The sequence below is a fragment of the Brienomyrus brachyistius genome, chromosome 8 (assembly GCF_023856365.1).
Source record: "Brienomyrus brachyistius isolate T26 chromosome 8, BBRACH_0.4, whole genome shotgun sequence".
NCBI lineage: Eukaryota > Metazoa > Chordata > Actinopteri > Osteoglossiformes > Mormyridae > Brienomyrus > Brienomyrus brachyistius.
The window spans coordinates 23777104-23793627 of record NC_064540.1 but is presented as its reverse complement, the minus strand read 5'-3'; the positions used below and the strand labels follow the sequence as shown (position 1 = coordinate 23793627).

Here is a 16524-nt window from a genome sequence, read left to right as displayed (position 1 = left end):
GTACCGCCGGGTGATACTGCACATGCCGCCCACCCCAGGGGGTGTGCAAAGTGATGTTTCACCAGCAGATTAACATGCTGGGCCATCCACACGGCCGCAGAGGCACAAAGCCATGGATCCAACCAGCCTTCCCCGTGGCATTTCCATGGACACCCTGATTCTGCCAGAATCAGCCCCTCTGAATGCTGACGAGCTACGGCTACAACAATGCCGAGACAGGAGACAAGAAGTCCTCTCTCCCAATGGGGAAAGGCCCTCAGTCTTTCCTCGTTCACCAGCCAGAACACCTACAGAAGCTTGGCTGCATCTGAAACACACCACCGTCTCAATCATGTTCTCCAGGCTTGTCCAAACATTCTTATTCAAGAGTGTGTTGCATTTAAAAAAAAAAAAAAAAAAAAACTAAATGGAGGTTAGATGGATTTTCCATATGCCATAGTCATACCCCCTCCAGTTGTCCCCCGCCATGCATGCAGTCGCCGTGTCACTCACATGTAGGCGTTCGCTCTGCGTGGAAGCCCCCATTTCCTGTTTGACCACATGCTGGTGCCACACTTCACAGAAGGTGCGATGCAATGCCCAGGCGGTCACAAAGAAGCCCTCCACATGCAGCCACACGCAGGCACACACATGCAGACTGGACTGCAGTCACGCCTCACACGCAGAAACTCTTTGGTGAGGAAACTTCTGCCTTTGACGCCTAAAAAAATGATTATTCAGCAGCTGAGCAGGTGCCCTAGTAAAAATCTTACCCATTTATATAACAGTATAATTCAATTCAATTCAATTTAAATTGGAGGTTTTTCAAAGGAAGAGTTTTTAGACAAAGCAGCTCTCCGTTCTGGCTCCCTGCCGCTTCTGGTAAGCATTACACTCCCAAAGTTTGGTTAACACTCAGCCGTGGTGGAAACGCCCATACCGTGTAAATCTGAGGGCCTGAGTCTGTGGACGTCCAACAGCATCAGTCACATGTCTTTTACAGCCTGGCACAAGTTCCAAAGGGTGTCTGACTTCTAGGAAAGGAAAACTAAGCTCTAAAAAACTTAATTATTTGGCACCTGCATAAAAGTTGTCTGTTCTCTCCCAAAAGAACGCTCAGCTCTCAGAAATTACATCACAGGCCAAATAGTGCAGCTGATCTATTCACAACACTGACCCAGTAACCATAAACAAACAAGAGTTAGGCACAGATCAGACTGGAAAGACCAGGTTACAGAGTAACACTCAGGCCAGAAACAGACTTTGCAACACTTTAGAAACACAAGCACACCGGCTACACAACTGTCACACTAAATGCTAAGTTATGCACATATATTTTTAAGAAGGGTACTTTAACAGCGACACACAGTCGGGAAACCGCACACACACCAACACGCACGCATAGAGAGAAGCAGACTGCTACTCTTCATCTGTGCTGGCAAGAACCAGCTAAGGTAATCCAGAAGTTCCTCCAGTGGGAAGCCCTGAGCCTCTTCAAATAGTACTCTGCTGTCCGCCTGTGGGTCATATGGTCACATGCTGGAGAAAACCCCTCCCCTCTTCCGCTTCGCTCTCCCTCCCTCCGTCTCGCTCTCTCTCACGGAATGGGCGTGGGGGAAAACTGCGCACAGGCTGACATATGACAGTATTCCTGCAGTGACAGACAGCATCACTCCTGTCTCTTCCAGGGGTTGCACACATCCCTGAGAACCAACGTCGGGAGAAGAACAGCTTTCTGACGCTCCAACATGTGCTTCTTCAGAGCTGGTCAAATGTCTTATCGGTTTATTCAAAATCTTAATTTTATTCTGTCAACTGTCTGTCATCCTGACATAATAATCCTTACTGCAGCCATATTAAATATTTATGTATTTTAGCACAATTTAAGATTCACTGACAAGGTCCCTCAGTCTCCTCACCTCCCATTGAGATGTTTTTTTAAATAATCACACATCCATGCTTGCTCTCCCTCTTTGACCTTCCCCTGTTGCACTCTGTGAAGCTGCCTCACTTCCTGTCTTTGTGCAGTGCTGACTGACGAGCAGGAGGACAATGGTGGGAGGAATGCAGAGCCAAGCAGGCACTGGAGGGTGTATGACCTCCGTCCTAATGTGACAGATCACACTGCTGCAACAGCAACTTGAACATGACCAGAACGGACTTGCTGAGGAGGGATACAGAGGGATGAGAAGCAGATGTGTGAGACGACTCATGGGGGGTCACTCAGGCATGGCTGAAGGCCAAACATACTAACTAAACATACTAATTCCTGGCTGCCCCCGCTTGCTGCAAAGACCTTCTGGAAAGCACTACAGCTGCTGTCAATGCGCTCCTCACTCGCCATCGTTACTCTCCTGCAGAGCTGCGCCCCCCTAAGTCTAACAAGACTTGACTATTTGTGACATGCTTATTTGGCCACAGCTCATAAGAAGCACTCAGATGCAGGGGCAAGGACAGGCGGTCACTGAAGGCTGGATCTAATTTACGCTTCAGTACCATTGATTGAGCTAATCAAAACTAACAACTGTGATGTAGCTCAGGTCTGGGCTGAGGCAACATCTGTCATCTACCTCTGCCCCAAACTGCTGTTTGTCCTACAGAGTTTCCTCCAGCTATGAAGGTGAACTGGTTCTGTGGCCATATACAGTACATCTTTGACAAGTTTCATGCCTTTCATTGCATTGACTTAAGCAACAATAAAAAGAAGTGAACCGTGGTATCGTGCAGAGTTCAGTTCTGGGTTGAATATGCAAAGTTGCTCATTGCTGTCTTTTCTCACAAGAAGCAAGCTCGTCATCATGAAACTCAGACCTCTAATGTCATGCGACCTTACACCCAAAGTGTTCCTCCATTTAATAAATATTTATAATAGTCGTTTTGCTCATATTACAATTTCTGGAATTTCTGGAATTACAGGCACTTCAATAAGGTGTTATCCTATTGGAACTAACTAAAGGAAAGCATTGCTGGTCTGATCAGCTTATTCGCCCGAGCCAGCCAGCTATGCTACTGTGTTTCGGAGTGCGTCGGATATATCTCTGAGCAGAATGCGGGGCCGCTCTTACACAAAGACAAGAAGAAGCATGTGACAGGTGATGATAGCAGCATAGCAGAGGCTAAGATAATTAAAGGGCTCCATTTCCAGAATAAATATATTTATAGAAAACGGGAGCTCTGTGCCCAGGTGTAGACCGTTCAGGTGTCAGAACACATACAATTACTTACTGTCATGTTGTACTCTGATTGTCACCAAGCGGAGAAACACAGATAGTTTTAGAATAGTATAGGGTGTATATTTAACTTTATTTCACTTTACATACATACACTATTACTATACATACAAACGTGCTTAGAATTGGTTTCCAGGGTTAGTTGGTGTAGTGTCAGTAACCATACCGCACCATATTTTGAAGCAGATGCATCATGCAAAGCCAGTCCAATTGTGATCTATATGGAACATCATGTAAAAAAGCAGGTAAAATAGAATAAAACTGATATCCATTTGCTAGTCATATGTATTTCCAGCTATAAAAGAATCCCTAAATAAGCCCTTTCTTCTCATGAAATTAAAGAATGCAAATATCTTGATAACAAACCAAAACAAATCTAGGCCGACTGCACTAAAACCCTTAAACAGACAACACCCACCCACACAGCAGGCCCAAAGTTCATCTGTGACAGAGCAGATGACGTTCAACTTGCACTGTGGAATCTGAAGAGCACAGGTCAAGTATGCTTGTCAAATAATAAAAATGTATGAATTACACAGAGTGTGTCCTTCTCAGTTAACTTCATCTACCAGCCATACTGTTCGCGTGCTTTTGTTGTGTGTGCTTGTGTGCAAACAGATCTCTGTTGATTCTGACCAGAGTATATCGGGGATTACTGATGACTAGTGTGTGCACACGTGAGTGTGTGTGTGTGTCCTGTGCATATTATATTGTGGGGACCAAATGTCCCCACAATTTGATTAAAAACATGTTATTTTGACATTGTGGGGACCATTATTTTGGTCCCCACAAAGGGAAACTCAATTTTATAAAAATCTGTGACTGCAGTCAAAAAAAAGAAAAATGCCAAAAGACTTACTGAGATTAGAGTTTCCCCATAGAAATGAATGAAGAGTCCCCACAAAGATATAATTACAAACCTGTGTGTTTGTGTATGTGTGTGTGTGTGTGTGTGTGTGTGTGTGTGTGTACGTGTGTAGAAGAGGAAACTGGCACGTCACTGCTGCTCATAACAACACTTCCTGAAAAACACACTGATCTGCTAACAGAGGGTCAAAATTAGGTCGATGAGAAGGCAAACGGAATACATGCGATTCTGGGGTGTTATGTCTGATTTTATGAACATAAGTGAGTGCGCTGGATGAGCGGCCATGGAAAACGGATGGGTATGAATCAAGTATTTTATAGCCACTACCCAGTTGACAATAACACAGTAAATACTGCCTATTCCTTGTACATCGATCTTTTTGCTGTTACATTCACATTATCACTGCAGAGCTGCAACCTCACACACGAGAAATAAACAGAATATTAGACATGCTTCAGCATAAGCATCATGGAAAGCAGGTTGCGGAACTAAACAGGTTCACAAACCTTCTGGGCCATGAAACAGGCAGATAAGAGGGGGAAAAGATGCAGAGGAGCAGTGCAAAGTGCTCCATTAACATCTCTGCACTGAATAAAACAACATGCCACCCACTACTGGTCTAAGACATTAAGCCATGCGTACTGTAACACGTTAAACTACCACAGAGACCCAGCAGAAAGTGAGGGCAGCTTACAGTGATCCCAAGTTGGTAACTACAGGACAGTCTTTCCAGCACCAGAACTGAACCTTACATGCTGTGTCTGTGTGTTATATGGGAATGACAGATGTTTAAAGACCACAATGTTCAACTAACTTCAGTGATGGCGCCACCCCATCTAAAAGATTTTTTCATATTTTATGCATCTTAATGCACTGTGCCTTCTACACACACATTTCGGTGCGTCTCTAAAGTGAATCCTGCTTCCGATTTTGAGTTTTGCCATCCTTATCACTGTCCATACTGTAGCATATTGCGCAGCAGCATAAAGCCAGTCTTTGCAGATACATATTTAACACGCGCTACCGCGTGAAAATCTGCGATAGGATCTAAAATGGAAGGACTAGAGAGATAAAGCACTGAAACGAAGGCTATATTTATTAGGGGCGGCCAAATAATGCCGTTAAAATTTACATTCCGGGCCCGTTTATCGAATACACCATTTCCAATTTGACAGAACCAGTACTTAACGGTCTGATTTTATCAGAGCTAAATTAAATATAGATTTAATATAATAGCACTCTTTAGCCAGTAGGCTTGGGTAAATTAAGCACCTTTTAATATGCGGCGCCACGATGTTATGCGAGCGGCTAAGCGGGTCGGGGCATTTCGGGGCGGGTGTGTGACGTCTCCCTTCATAATAACCTACCGTGCGATTATTCCTGCAAAAAGTCCGAATAGGCGACAAAGTAACACCAGTCTTTCCACCTGACTTCTTAAATGGCTATTTTGTCTCTTTTAAACCATTTTCCTATATTCCGTCCGACTTTAAAAGGCTGTTAATTTCCTGCGCGGCAGCACGAGACACAGAGCGCAACCACCCGTAGCCGCCAAACGCTCTAAAACAATTTAAATAAAAATTAATATAAACATTAGGCGTATTGTATTAATACACATCGTGTCGGTGCTGTGTTAATATGGTTTTATTACCTTTGCATTAAACAGTGTGTAGGGAGACATAAGGAAGAGTTTTCAAGGGAAAAAAAATACAACAATGCTGTTACTATATCCACATTTCTGCCAGGGGCTAGTTACATAATATATATATATATATATATATATATATATATATATATATATATATATATATATATATATATATATATATATATATATATACACACACACACACACACACACACACACATACATACACACACACTCACGCACACACAGAAGGCATAACGAGTCCTGAGACTCCCCCATTTTCATAGCTGTATGTACAGTGCCACATCCTTAAGAGTGGGCGCACAGCTAAAAATTCTAGACCCCCTGACAAAATGACCTGCCTCCCCTCCTCCTCCACTAAAGCTGCCACTTTTAATCTGAAAGCCAGCATTTTACTTGCCAGTACAATATTTTGCGTCCCCAGACCCCTAGAAAGTGCTGTTTAGTGAAGTTACCCAGGCATGGAATTACAGGCATGTGTTTGCACGTCTTTTCTCACCATAATATGATCTGCAAAGATGTTATCCTCCTGATGCAGTTATTCACCGTATATTATGTGCTTGTGCATGGGTGTGAACTTTGAGACATTACCATCACCTTAGTAAAGTCTAAGTTCAGGTGTGTTTAGAGGGGCTGTCACACACACTCCATATTCACAGGGAAGCAGACGCAAGCCCAAAAGCAAGGTCAGTGTGGTAATGGAAAACAGCTCATGAATAATGTAACAGATTTTTTTTTTTCGTATCCTTGCATTTGTTTTGACCTTTTAAAATATGCATCATTATTTTTCGGGCGCCCCCCCATTCTACCCTTTCCCCCCCTGCCTCGTGGTTCCTCTCCTCCTTGGTCTGCCTTTCCCTGGTCCTCACTCGCCTATTTCCATCACTTTCACACTCATGTCGTGCCGATAGGAGAGGCGGATAAAGAGAAAAGGCTGAGAAAAGGGGGATGGGGAGGGTGTAGGGTTGCTTAGCGATGGCTGCGCAAAGACCATGTAGGTGGGGAGGCATTTGCTGGAGTCACGAGCAGTGTTGCCGTGGAGACGCTGTCTCTGTGGACATGAATTGATGGTGGAGGCTGCGGTGTTACAAGCCCAGCACTGCGTACTGTAACACACACATTCGGATTTACATAACTAACATACGGCCACATCCCTATACAGCTGTCCATCTCCTTCCCAATTAAAGACAATATTACTATAGGTACACTACTGCCCTGAGATATATAGAGTACATCACATAATGTAATACACTCTAGAATTAATCTTTTCTAACTACCAATATAGAATTTTTAATGCTGAGTGTAGGATCTTAACAGAGTAAATTTAATACTATTTAAGACTACAATGAATTTTTAATTATCCATCTATCTTCTGTATTAATGTCCTCAGCCATTCTCTTCTCTGAACTGTGCGTATTTTATGCAGAGGGGAATAGGGGTGCTGTGGAGCCACACCCCCTGGGCGCTGCTGTTCGTGCACCAGGCAGAAAGAGCTTTAAGAAACCCTGCCAACTATTTTACTACCCCCCCCCCCCCCATCTTTCCTACGGCTCCTAGGATCTTCACTGAACCTCAATCCCAGTTGTCTGACCCCCCCCCCCTTCCATCCCTGTGCTTCTCAGACTCCAGTAATTGCCTTGCAAGCTGGGTCTATTTTAATATCTCTGGCAGGATGGCTGCCAATGCAGCCTTACAGTGACATTTGTGACAAGACTAAAAGCTGGTTGTCCTATTTCACAACTCTGTGCAAGAGGAATTGTTGCATCTGCAGGCCCTAGCCAGGCTGCCACAGTGATAGTTTTGGTCACTGGTAACATCTACCTAAAGGGTCACCACCAGTACAGAGAAATGCTGCCTGATTTAGTAAATACTTAACTATGTTACATTAATTCACTGGCCACAGATATTTTCTGCCCACCCCCCCCCCCCCCCCCCACATGTACTACCTGACCATACCCAGTAGAGGGTGCTGTGGAGATCATCTCTACATAGAAGACCCAACTGCATGAATGCTAAAATTAATCTGCTATACTAATGCAAATTGTCTGGTCTGCCAGCGCATCTCTCCATTACTGACAGCTTGAGTCAAAGACAGGATAATCCTAATTTCCCATGCTCAAAATGGGAAATTAATTGGTAGTAAAAATACTGATGAACCAAATGAACCAAGCATCCTTTACTCACAATGTATGTATGTGTATAGACTCTCAAGGTTTTGTGAGCTTGTCATTTTTAAAACTTAAATTAAATCACAAAAATTCTGGAAGACAGGGTTACACAATGGAATTATTCATAGACCTCCCTACTTTGTTTAAGAAGTTTTAATAAGTTCACATCTTAAGTAATAATGACAACGAGAAATAATAAAGAAACTTACAACACAATAAAACTCAATTCTTTCCATCATTACTGCCATTCGATGAAACGGTTGAACTTTTTGCCAGCATGCAATTACCCCTGCAATTAGTCTAAAAATCACATTAAATTTCATAAAGACCTGTGAGATAAAGTACTGTGGCCCGAGAGAAGCCAGCAAACCAGACTGGCATTGTGGGATTGGTGGGACTGGCAGTGTGAGGTGAACTGGAAAGCACTGTGACTGCAATAGAAAGCCGTTGGCTATCCTGGTCCTAGTGCCCCCAGAGTCAAGCTCATTCATTATTGATCACCTGTCAGGCCAAATTAACGGATTGATTTCTGACAGGTTCAAGCAGAAACAAAACAAATCCCATATAACAGGTCACCATTAGCCTGTGCATTTGTTCTTGTAATGAAGAAGTGGTGGTAGGTACTGGCTGGACCTACAATAAAAAGTGTTTATATGAATGAAACATAAATCATGGCCTGGCCCTTTAAGAAGATCAACCATAAAGATGACTGGAAGTGGGAACATCAAAACAGCCTGGAAACAGTCCTTGAGAGTTCTCACATTTCTCCATACTCAGCCCAGCTGGCCCATTGAGTCAGGGCTGAGATGCAGTTATAGCGCCATTTGAACTCTAAGCCATCATTACGGAAGAGCATTCAGCACAGTCCGGAAAGCAACACCATCGCAAAAAATGCAAGAAGATGATGAGCACTGGTAGTTCTGCAGTGTGACTGATGGCTCTCTTACAGTCCACTCCCAGCACCCCAGAATGCCTTCTTGGGACATTGAGCTGTTGGTATCAGCTTTGCAAACACTTTCGATCAAAAATAAAGAACTGTCTCATCACAACACAGTTTCATACCATCCATTTCACACAGTTGAATATTTCACCCTGTGTACCAGCCCTGTTTCAGACAGCTTAATATGTCACTCTATACTGTAGTGGACAATTGTCAAGGTTACCCTTAAGACAAGGTTAATAAAGTTTACACTTCAAGATGGAAAACACCTCTTTCATCAAGTCTTATCTTATCCAGGACTATTTAACAAAACACAGCCTGTACTTAACAAAGCTATAATTAAGATGGATTTGATAGTGGTAAGTAAACATATCCATGTGAACCAATCAGAGCAGATAGTACAGCCTGTCCAGCGTGCACAGATGCTGTGTCACCCACGTGCACATACATGGACATGAGGAGCAGAAAACCAAACACCTACTCAATCACTAAGGAGTGCAGTGCACAGCCCCTTGTGCTGAGATACAGCCCAGGAACAGAGAAATAAAGAATGAGATATCACAGGGTCCTTACCGTATAGCACTGCCGTGGGGTCACTCACCAAACGCAGGGGCTTGATCAGGAACACACCCTCCTCCTTCTCTCTCTGTCTACCACTGGCCCTGTCACTCGCTCTCTCCCTCGCTCACTTCTTTAGCCTCTTTGTCTCTCTCAGTTGCTCTCATGCTTGTTTTTGGTATGGCTACATTACTGACAGCATTTTGATAGCATTTTGACTCAGTCAGGCAGAGAATCTCTGAAGTCCCCCGGGTGCACACGCACGCGCGCACACACACATACACAAACACACAGGTTTGTAATTATATCTTTGTGGGGACTCTCCATTCATTTCTATGGGGAACACTCTAATCTCAACATGGCAACCTTAACCCCTACCCAGCCCTAAGCTTAACCATAAGTAACCAAAAAAATACGAGACCTTTGGAAAATTATTTCTCCCCACTAAGTCAAAATAACAGGTTTTTTATTACATTATGGGGACAATTGGTCCCCACAATGTAATATACATATGCCCACATACACACACACATATACATACATATATATATATACTGTATAGAGATATATTTAACATACCCTGCTGTATAATGTATCACATCAACTAACTGCTGAACCTAAAATACCCAAAATAACAGGAGTGAAGTCATTTACACTCAAGAAATAGTAAAACACTACAAGAGATCATTACTGACGGGGGGAAGAGTCGGGCGGGGGTGGTGGTGATGGTCAGACCCAGAAATGGGAAAAGAATGAGGCAGCCATTTTAAGATAGGCAATACAATGTGGCAGAATACCATATTACCATGTCACAGACTAGCATGCTACATTCACTCTGTCACACATCAGTACAGACAGAGTATCACACTACATTCACTCAGTCACATGTTAGTATAGAGTACCATACTACATTCACTCAGTCACATGTCAGTACAGAGTACCACACTACATTCACTCAGTCACATGTCAGTACAGACGGAATACCACGCAACATTCGGTCAGTCACATGTCAGTACAGACAGAGTATCACACTACATTCACTCAGTCACATGTTAGTACAGACAGAGTACCACACTACATTCACTTAGTCACATGTCAGTACAGACAGAGTACCACACTACATTCACTCAGTCACACATCAGTACAGACAGAGTACCACACTACATTCACTCAGTCACATGTCAGTACAGACGGAATACCACGCAACATTCGCTCAGTCACATGTCAGTACAGACAGAGTATCACACTACATTCGCTCAGTCACATGTCAGTACAGACAGAGTATCACACTACATTCGCTCAGTCACATGTCAGTAAAGACAGAGTATCACACTACATTACGTCCATCAGACATCAGTACAGACAGAGTACCATGCTACATTCCCTTAGTCATAAGTCAGTACTGGCTTTTTGATTTCCCCAAAAATCGACTCTTCAGATACAAGAGGAGCCATGAACCTAGCTTCCCTTAAAGAAAAACAGATATGACTGACTTCATTCTCCCTCAGTAACTGTATTCCTGCCTTAGAGACTTCCGGAACCATCTCAAGAACATAACTGTAAACATGTTTCAATACTAAAGGTTGGGAAGTTCAGATCTGTCTGTGTTCTCCCTAAGAAGGCCTTAGGTTACTCCTCTGTGTCTCCATGCTAAGATCGCTGTCCCTGACACCACCAAGCAGCAACAGTCCAGAAATCTCAACACCATATAAACCCTCTCAAGGAAAAAGACCTCAAACAAGATTCTATGAATACAGGGCTAATGCTCATCACCAGTATACCTGCCAGTCTGGCTTCATGCATGTATGAATGAAGTAAATACACCACCTGCTGGCACCATGTATGTACTACACTGAGTGTGGAGATTCTCTCATTTGACTCCTCAAGGATGAGGCCACATCATGGGCCCACATCACCTTTCTAAGCCTTGTTCATGCTCCTGCCTTGTCTATGACTTTACTCCAAATCCCATGTTCTAGTGTGGAACTTTTATTAAGGATGGAGTACTATAATAATATAATACATACCGCATGGTGGTGCAGTGGTTAGCACTGTTGCCTCGCACCTCTAGGACCCGGGATCAAGTCTCCGCCTGGGTTACTTGTGTGTGGAGTTTGCATGTTCTCCCCATGTCGTTGTGGGGTTTCCTCTGGGTACTCCGGTTTCCCCCCACAGTCCAAAAACATGGTACGTAGGTGTGCCCGTAGGTGTGCATGTGTGAGATATTGTTATGGCACAGAAGCTCATGTCCTCCTCTCTTACCCATAAGACCCACAAACTGAGGTCTAACACACAGTTTACACATGCATACTGCATGTTTTATTTTACATTTTTACACTTATTTTACACTTTACATTTTGTGCCATAAACTCCTTTCCACATTATAGCACAACCCATCCTTAGTAAAGTCTGTACAACTGTATGTCCAGAACAGAATGGCTCAATAATTTTACGTGGCATTTTTAGCTAGCACTACCTTGGTCGCGACAACACAACACGTTGCAGACAATGACCCCGGCAGACCCTCCAACCCCAGATTGTGGTGGACTGGGTTACCTGCACATGCATTACCTAAATAGATTCGGGAGTAAAAACTGAAGGACTGGAGATACAGCCTCCAAAAGCTCCTCCATACTGTCCATGATGCTGGCGAAATCTGGGCCAATTAGACTGCTGTCAGTCGATTCCATAGCCTAGAAATATCAGTCGCTTTGTCATTGTCTTCTATTGTTAGTTAAAGCGGTCCTCGCGTAAGCGTTCCAACTGCACGAGCTCTGGCACGGATTCCTGACCACAGCATCTGTCCAACTCAGTCTGGTTTACATCTTCAATAAATAATTGTCTGGTTTGTTTCAGCTACTGACTGAATTCATTTCATAATTCAAATTGAAATAACAACATATGTACGTACATCTGTCCAAACATCTTCTAACTGCTTATTCTGGTGAGTGTCACAGAGGTGCATGGAGCCCATGTCAGGCAGCACAGGGCAGGGGACGCCCTAGACTGGATGCCCATCCATCCAAAGGCACACAAATATGTAGACACAATGTGCTGAAATACCATTTAGCTTAACTACATGTCGTTGGATTGCAGTAGGAAACCAGAGCAGCCCAAGAAAACCCACACAACAAAAGGACAGTTTGGACCAACAACCACAGAACTGTGAAACCACAGTGCCACCCCCAGAACCACCATGCCCCCTAGTGAAATATTTCCGATACTGCAATGTTACACAACTGCTACCTATACAATGAGAGCAATGGCTGTTCAAAGTGACACAGTGTCAGGAAGCGTGTCGCTGCTTTGAAAGCCGTGCTCATGTCAAACCGCCAGTTACGCGACGTCAGAAACACTCCTATACGTCTGATATGTAAATGTCATGCATTCTCCGCCTGAAGCTCCGCAAATGCCTGCTCAATTTTCACAGACACGATAAGCACCGCAAACATCTAAATGTCACCTACACTACAGTTTTGAACAAGCGAGAATAATCAACTTATCCATAATAAAGGGGACTCAAATTTCAATGCTACGCCAAGGTTTACTTGGGGTTTTCACTACAACATTACTGCCAGTGGTATATGGATACAGATACAAGTAGAGATAGACGTATGAATAGATGTGTTGGTACCAGAGAGCTTTGTCTCTCCTCAAATCTTCTTTACTCACAAATGCAAGATTTCTGAGATAAGAGCTCTGTGTCTCGCATCGTCAGTTGGCCATATGCTCTTGCTGTCTAACTAGTGACACCATGGAACATCAGTGTTTCAAACAGGACAGTTTCTTCAGCTGTGGGTGATCAGAGCCAGAGCAACGCAATCTTCACCGCTTCTGTTTATGCTAAATAAGCTGCTTCCCAATCCTTCCCGTGTCAGGATGGAGGAGCCCATCTGCACATGAAACAGACAGGAAGGCAGTTCGCTAAGACGCATCTCTTAGTAAATGTGGCCCTTCCTGGAGCGGAGGGTCTCCAAAACGCTGCTGGGCGCAACACATCAAGTCATTAGATATCGCAAGTTCATATTCACATTTCACACCTGTCCTAATGGATCGAAGACGGAAAAACTGGAGAGATGTGAGAAGGGTCAGGGTCCTCTGTAGCACCAGATGTCATGCTCTCCTTAAGAGAACATATCGGTGTTGGAAAACACCACTTCCAGCAGAGAGGACTCACTGCTATATCGACCAAAAACAGTAGGACCAGGTGTTTGGACCTGAATAATACACAGTAACTGAGGTACTGAGAGAGAACTCCTCTTAGCGAGGGGAGATTCTCTTTATATAATATATCCTGTTCCTCTCCCAAGACATAACCTGGATAAATAGCACCACGGTCATTAGGGTAGAAGGGTGTTAATGATAATAGGAGACTAAAAATAACTTAAGGACAAATAACATTAGTACTTGAAGTCCTATGGATCTATAAACAATAGTCTTTGTCCAAAAGGTCGGCTGACAGATTGTATTCGTTGCCCGTAGCAATCTGCAGAAGGTAATTGGCCGGAATAAATTGATGGGTGGGGGGGGGGTTAGCTGATCTGCTGATTACCTAGAGGAGGGACTACTGCACTTGAAGGTGGGGCAACAGAACTGATGGACGATGTCATCATCTTCCTCTTCTCTGAGAGAAATAGACAGGGATGGGTCGAGACAGGGAGAGACAGAAGTGAGATGGACACAGGATGGATAAGATAGACAGAGAAAAGCTGAACTTTGAGCAGATGGCAGGGGAAAAACAAAAAAACAAAAAAAGAGTAAAGTATAAACTCAGTAGAGGACCGTAAGAATCATCTCCATTCAGGAATCACCGTAACGACATGCTCCACCCTCATAAACAAAGGAGAGCTCAGGGGAATTGAAGCACGGACACCACCCTTGAAAAGGGTTTCTGCTAATCCCAGCAGACAATGGCTCAGCGTGTATGAAGACCAACCCAAGAGCCCCTCACCTTTTACACAGTCTATCGTTTGAGGGAAATCACAATTGTGGCAAGTGCCGTAATGTCACAGGGGTATCGCGGTTTATGGAAACGGGTAGCAGTCTGGTTCTGCATCACAACCACACAGCAGTGATCACAATGACAAGCTACGAAAGCCAAAATAACGGTATTTTCAGCGTGGGGGGACATACTGTGCTTATTACCCTAGATTTATGCTCATGCTCGGTTAGCTGTCCAGAGGTTCCTGTCCCGGTTTCATAACTGCCATGTGGCACTGAAGTACCAAAGCTAAGAAGACACTCGGTAGACGTTCTCCGTGCGATGTTGTATCTGAACCGGAAAACACAACTTTCAGAAGAAAGGACCCACAGCTGAGCCGGTTCACCCAAAGCTAGTAATGAACATCGTTATGAAAGACACTCTGCCAGGTGTTCAGGCCTGAATAGCCACTTCAGCTATCGCGTCATCTGTATGTTGCTATTCAGAGATCACAGTGAACACTGAGACCTCCTCTCTCACTAACCTGGGCCTCCTGCTTCAGTAGCCTTCCAAACCAACCTTAAATGGGACGTGCAGAGCAAGCGGCCAGCAGCTTCCTGCCAACGCAAAGTTCCCATCTGATCTTTGGCCAAGAAATCGGTGCCGAGATCTCCTGATGACCTGGAATGCAGACTTTCGTCTTTCTCTCCCGTTTCACATCCTACTTTCAGAAGAGCATCCATGACTCACAGCTAGTAGAATGTCCTTCCTCCACATATCTCCATTATCAGTGACACACATGTTTTCATTGGGTAAATTATATGTACAAAATATTGCACTGAAGTATCACAAGAATAACCGAACCTTGATAACAGGGGCATCTATTAAAAATGTATCTTCCTGGAATACAATGCCCACAATTTTATTTAGTTCCAAATAAAGCTTTCTGTCCTTAAACACACCCTCGAATAAAATACCATAAAATAAAAAGTTCTTTGCTTTCTCAAGTCCAAAATAATTACTTACCAAGCAAAAATACTCATTTACAACCAAAAATTGCACCTTCTTAAATACACATCATCATAATAATTATTGCTGAAGTTATTGTTTATGTAATAACTGCTGTTGTCAAAAGCGACTTATAGCATTTGACTTTACAGATGCATTTTAGATGCCCCACCTATAGTAAAACTGCAGAATTCTGCAGGAAGCAGCACCCTTGCGCTAAATCCACTACGCTACCACTTGTCCGAGTATCCGGATCATAAATGATGTTATTGTATTACTCCCCCATTTAGTAAATCCAAACTGACATCTGCAGACAGTAAAACAAAGTGCAATTAAGTGTCAAGAGGTAAAATGTTACTATACATTATATATTACATTTTATTGTAGATTATATTATTGATTATACATGGTACGTTCAATATTATATTATCCCACTATCCACCAGGTGTCAGGCTTGCTACAAAGACTGGTTTGCCAAATATTAGGCTTGGATCTCACATAGAACATATTAAAATGGAAGTGGGATCTTTTAAATAGCTGCTAAACTGTTCCAGCATGTGGAATACAAAGATACTGGTGCTGCCATGTTGTTATGGAAATGAGTGCCACATCCCTTCCCTTCTCCCTCGAATGCTCCTTTAAACACGGAAGGTTCATTACTAAGGAGGTGTCTGACACACTATACAGCCTGTTCCACTGACAGCTCTCAGTGCTCCCAAAAGGGCAGCTTTTACCTATAGAAGCTGTGCTCTTTGTGTAGGCATGGCATTTCCGGGACAAAGCAAGAGCATGCAGATCATACAAGGGGTCGAGGGCGGGAGTGGAAGATGGAGAAAGAGCAGGACCACAGGAGAACGGATGGAAAGGAGCTGTGTGCGTGTGTGTGTTTATGCCTATCTAATATATATGTGAGCATGGATAAATGTGTGTAACTAAGTGTGTGCATGTGGTGTTTTCCAAAATGAGACTGGGTCTGGTTTCCTTGGCTCAGTCTCACACCACGTGCAGTGCATTGTGGGTAAAGGAACACCTAGAATATAAATGCAGGAGTGATGAATGTGCCTTTGATTATGGTCCTTCACTTCTGCTCCCCTTCAGCTGTGAGGCACTCATCCATCTCCTCATCTCGACCGATGCAGAGCCGCTGCAGAGTCTGAGCGCGTCTCACTGCTGCTCCGACTGCGGG

The 16524-nt window shown here is 43.7% G+C and overlaps 1 protein-coding gene across 1 annotated transcript in view; it reads right to left on the bottom strand.

Moving 5' to 3' along the window:
* The window catches only part of iqsec2b (IQ motif and Sec7 domain ArfGEF 2b), a 47112-nt gene that overhangs the window by 9383 nt on the left and 21205 nt on the right, over positions 1-16524 (bottom strand).